Below are 5,727 nucleotides of genomic sequence, written 5' to 3'. Positions count from 1 at the left end.
TGACTATAAAGGTACACTACAGGTATCTCCGAAAATATCTGTTGGGTTGGCACGAATCGAGACTGGGATTTGTCACTCCGTATGACGGAGAGGTATCTCTGGGCCCACTCGGTAATGCATCATCATAATGAGCTCAATGTGACCAAGTGGTTGATCACGGGATCATGCATTACGGTACGAGTAAAGTGACTTGCCGGTAATGAGATTGAACGAGGTATTGGGATACCGACGATCGAGTCTCGGGCAAGTAATGTACCGATTGACAAAGGGAATTGTATACGGATTGATTGAATCCTCGACATCGTGGTTCATCTGATGAGATCATCGTGGAGCATGTGGGAGCCAACATGGGTATCCAGATCCCGCTGTTGGTTATTGACCGAAGAGGCGTCTCGGTCATGTCTGCATGTCTCCCGAACCCGTAGGGTCTACACACTTAAGGTTCGGTGACACTAGGGTTGTAGAGATATTAGTATGTAGTAACCCGAAAGTTGTTCGGAGTCCCGGATGAGATCCCGGACGTCACGAGGAGTTTCGGAATGGCCTGGAGGTAAAGATTTATATATAGGAAGTCCAGTTTCGGCCATTGGGAAGGTTTCGGGGGTCGCCGGTATTGTACCGGGACCACCGGAAGGGTCCCAGGGGTCCACTGGGTGGGGCCACCTATCTCGGAGGGCCCCATGGGCTGAAGTGGGAGGGGAACCAGCCCCTGGTGGGCTGGTGCGCCCCCCCTTGGGCCTCCCCTGCGCCTAGGGTTGGGAAACCCTAGGGGTGGGGGCGCCCCCCACTTGGCTTGGGGGGAAGCCACCCCTTGGCCGCCACCCCCTTGGAGATCCATCTCCTAGGGACGGCGTCCCCCCCAAGGCCCCTATATAAATAGGGGGGGAGGGCAGCCGCACACCCTTGCTCTTGGCGCCTCCCTCTCCCTCCGTTACACCTCTCCTCCCCGCTTGCGCTTGGCAAAGCCCTGTCGGGATCCTGCTGTATCCACCACCACGTCGTCGTGCTGCTGGATCTTCATCAACCTCTCCTCCCCCCTTGCTGGATCAAGAAGGAGGAGACATCTTCCCAACCGTACGTGTGTTGAACGCGGAGGTGCTGTCCGTTCGGCACTTGGTCATCGGTGATTTGGATCACGACGAGTACGACTCCATCAACCCCGTTCTCTTGAACGCTTCCGTGCGCGATCTACAAGGGTATGTAGATGCACTCCTCTCTCCCTCGTTGCTAGATGACTCCATAGATTGATCTTGGTGATGCGTAGAAAATTTTAAAATTCTGCTACGTTCCCCAACAGTGGTATCAGGGCTAGGTCTATGCGTAGTTTCTATGTACGAGTAGAACACAAAGCAGTTGTGGGCGTTGATATTGTCAATTTGCTTGCCGTTACTAGTCTTATCTTGATTTGGCGGCATCGTGGGATGAAGCAGCCCGGACCGACCTTACACGTATGCTTACGTGAGACTGGTTCCACCGACTGACATGCACTAGTTGCATAAGGTGGTTGGCGGGTGTCTGTCTCTCCCACTTTAGTCGGATCGGATTTGATGAACAGGGTCCTTATGAAGGGTAAAGAGAAATTGGCAATTCACGTTGTGGTTTTGGCGTATGTAAGAAACGTTCTTGCTAGAAACCTATAGCAGCCACGTAAAAACTTGCAACAACAATTAGAGGACGTCTAACTTGTTTTTGCAGCAAGTGTTTTGTGATGTGATATGGCCAAAGGATGTGATGAATGATATATATGATGTATGAGATGATCATGTTCTTGTAATAGGAATCACGACTTGCATGTCGATGAGTATGACAACCGGCAGGAGCCATAGGAGTTGTCTTAATTTATTTGTGACCTGCGTGTCAACATATAACGTCATGTAATTACGTTACTTCATTGCTAAACCGTTAGCCATAGTAGTAGAAGTAATAGATGACGAGACAACTTCAAGAAGACACGATGATGGAGATCATGGTGTCATGCGAGTGACAACGATGATCATGGAGCCCCGACGATGGAGATCAAACGGAGCAATGATATTGGCCATATCATGTCACTATTTGATTGCATGTGATGTTTATCATGTTTTACATCTTATTTGCTTAGAACGACGGTAGCTTAAATAAGATGATCCCTCGTAATAATTTCAAGAAAGTGTTCCCCTTAACTGTGCATCGTTGTGAAGGTTCGTTGTTTCGAAGCACCACGTGATGATCGGGTGTGATAGATTATAACGTTCGAATACAATGGGTGTAAGCCAAATTTACACACGCAATACACTTAGGTTGACTTGACGAGCCTAGCATGTGCAGACATGGCCTCAGAACACAGAAGACCGAAAGGTCGAGCATGAGTCGTATAGAAGATACGATCAACATGAAGATGTTCACCGACGTTGACTAGTCCGTCTCACATGATGATCGGACACGGCCTAGCTGACTCGGATCATGCTTCACTTAGATGACTAGAGGGATGTCTATCTGAGTGGGAGTTCATTGAATAATTTGATTAGATGAACTTAATTATCATGAACTTAGTCTAAAATCTTTACAATATGTCTTGTAGATCAAATGTCCCACGTTGTCCTCAACTTCAACGCGTTCCTAGAGAAAACCAAGCTGAAAGATGATGGCAGCAACTATACAGACTGGGTCCGGAACCTGAGGATCATCCTCATAGCTGCCAACAAAGATTATGTCCTAGAAGCACCGCTAGGTGACGCACCTGTCCCAGAGAACCAAGACGTTATGAACTCTTGGCAGTCATGTGCTGATGATTACTCCCTCGTTCAGTGCGGCATGCTTTACAGCTTAGAACCAGGGCTCCAAAAGCATTTTGAGAGACACAGAGCATATGAGATGTTCGAAGAGCTGAAAATGGTTTTTCAAGCTCATGCCCGGGTCGAGAGATATGAAGTCTCTGACAAGTTCTTCAGCTGTAAGATGGAGGAAAATAGTTCTGTCAGTGAGCACATACTCAAAAGGTCTAGGTTGCATAACCGCTTGACTCAGCTGGGAGTTAATCTCCCGGATGACGCGGTCATTGATAGAATCCTTCAGTCGCTTCCACCAAGCTACAAGAGCTTTGTGATGAACTTCAATATGTAGGGGATGGAAAAGACCATTCCCAAGGTATATTCAATGCTGAAATCAGCAGAGGTGGAAATCAAAAAGGAACATCAAGTGTTGATGGTGAATAAAACCACTAAGTTCAAGAAAGGCAAGGGTAAGAAGAACTTCAAGAAGGACGACAAGGGAGTTGCCACGCCCGGTAAGCAAGCTGCCGAGAAGAAGCCAAAGAATGGACCCAAGACCGAGACTGAGTGTTTTTATTGCAAGGGAAGTGGTCACTGGAAGCGGAACTGCCCCAAATACTTAGCGGACAAGAAGGCCGGCAACACTAAAGGTATATGTGATATACATGTAATTGATGTGTACCTTACCAGTACTCGTAGTAGCTCCTGGGTATTTGATACCGGTGCGGTTGCTCACATTTGTAACTCAAAGCAGGAGCTGCGGAATAAACGGAGACTGGCGAAGGACGAGGTGACGATGCGTGTCGGGAATGGTTCCAAGGTCGATGTGATCGCCGTCGGCATGCTACCTCTACATTTACCCATGGGATTAGTTTTAAACCTCAATAATTGTTATTTAGTGCCAGCTTTGAGCATGAACATTGTATCAGGATCTCATTTAATTCAAGATGGCTACTCATTTAAATCTGAGAATAATGGTTATTCTATTTATATGAGAGATATGTTTTATGGTCATTGACGGTGTCCTGGACTAGGGGGTACTCACCACGTCGTCTCCCGATCTATTAGATTGGGCCGAGGACCCCCGTGGCCGTATACTCATGGGCTAGTTCGGACGGCTACCGCATACAAGGAAGATTCCACAAGACTTGGCGATCGAGACAAGGACTTCTCCCCACCGGCGTATTCGGCTAGGACTCTTGTTATCCTAGGCCTCCGGTGCATTATATAAACCGAGGCCAGGCTAGTCGATAGATATACAATATATACAACAATCATACCATAGGCTAGCTTCTAGGGTTTAGCCTCCTTGATCTCGTGGTAGATCTACTCTTGTACTACCCATATCATCAATATTAATCAAGCAGGACATAGGGTTTTACCTCCATCAAGAGGGCCCGAACCTGGGTAAAACATCATGTTCCTTGCCTCCTATTACCATCCGGCCTAGACGCATAGTTCGGGACCCACTACCCGAGATCCGCTAGTTTTGACACCAACATTGGTGCTTTCATTGAGAGTTTCGCTGTGTGATCGACAAAAGGATCGATGGCTCGCCTGCAGATCAACTGCGACTTCGGCATCTTCGTCACCAGCTCGACTGGTCACCTTGGTTCGACCAAGAATTGTGCCCTGTGTTTGGATCACCATGTCCGGACGAGGGCCTTCATCAAACATCAACTCCGATCTCTATCAAGATCACGGAGGAATCATCTATGGAGCTCGGGGGCTCAACATCAACATTGCCCTCAAGCGACCGTACTGTTTTTCTGGACAGCGAACTCGTATCTGCCACCACCACCTCCTCGAGTATAGCTTTGACGATCGCTTTGGTGGAATTGTGAGGAATTGAGTCTACAACAACCCTGGAAAATTTCGTCGAGTTTCGATGGAGGAATCTCTGGCAATCCACGATATACCGGAGCCCTGTCAAATCTGGACGGGAATTTGGATGAGTTTAGGACATGGTGTCCAGCTTCTAGCTCGGACGTCCTTTGGAAGATCCAACCGTTGATCGGCTGCGGAATTCCTATATCTACCACCTCTCAAAATTTCGGCTCGATCCGACCGTCCAAACTCCGGAAACCTTCCGATTAGTGCATCACTTTTCGGATCTGTTTTCTGCGCGAAAATGAATCCGACCCGAGTTCATCTTTTTTATGAACAGAATTCCGGACATCCCTTTTGAAGAAAGTTTTGTATGGGGTATTGTGTTTTGTTCCCGAACACATCTCACTAACTATAAGATCTTTTGAACATGATCTTCAACATCATGCTAGTGTCAAACCAGTCCGGCAATATTACTCCACGGCTGCCGACCTGCGCTAGACATGGCGTCACTTTGTTGAGCCGAGCTCAACTTCTTCGGATCATCATCTCGGCAAGCCGAACAAGAGCCCGGCATCGCGAAGGATAAATCATCACCAACATCGCCGCCCCACGGATTACACGGAGCGGGCATACCGGCATCGCCGCACGGTCGCTTCATCAAGCCGGCATCGACCACGTCACGACCTGCATCGACATGGCCGCACTATTGTTTCTTCAAGCTGGTGTCCATCATGCCGACCTACTTCGACTCATCGGCTGACATCGAGGCTTCGACATCTCGGCTGGACCGGGGGCTTCGCCATCTCTTCATCAACCTACTCCGGACACTTCGGCGTCACTAGCAGACCAGCTCCGTCACGTTAGCTGGGCCGAGGGCTTTGCCTCGGCGAGTCAACCTTTACCAGCATTGCCATGCCGTCGTTTTATCGCCCATCAGGCAATGGGTGTGTGGAGCGGGTCCCAATTTTAGGAATCACCTTCCTTCGGATTGCTACAACAAATAAACCAGGTGCTATTAATCCCAGTATTTTTTGCTTGTTTGGGTTCATTTTTCCCAAGGAATTATTACTCTGGTTTGTCCGTCATATGTACATAGGTCTATCAAATGGTGGCTGCATTAACGACAGTCGCATGGTGGTTCGGTCAG

The sequence above is a fragment of the Triticum dicoccoides genome, chromosome 2A (assembly GCF_002162155.2).
Source record: "Triticum dicoccoides isolate Atlit2015 ecotype Zavitan chromosome 2A, WEW_v2.0, whole genome shotgun sequence".
Lineage (NCBI taxonomy): Eukaryota > Viridiplantae > Streptophyta > Magnoliopsida > Poales > Poaceae > Triticum > Triticum dicoccoides.
This window is presented reverse-complemented; position numbering follows the sequence as displayed.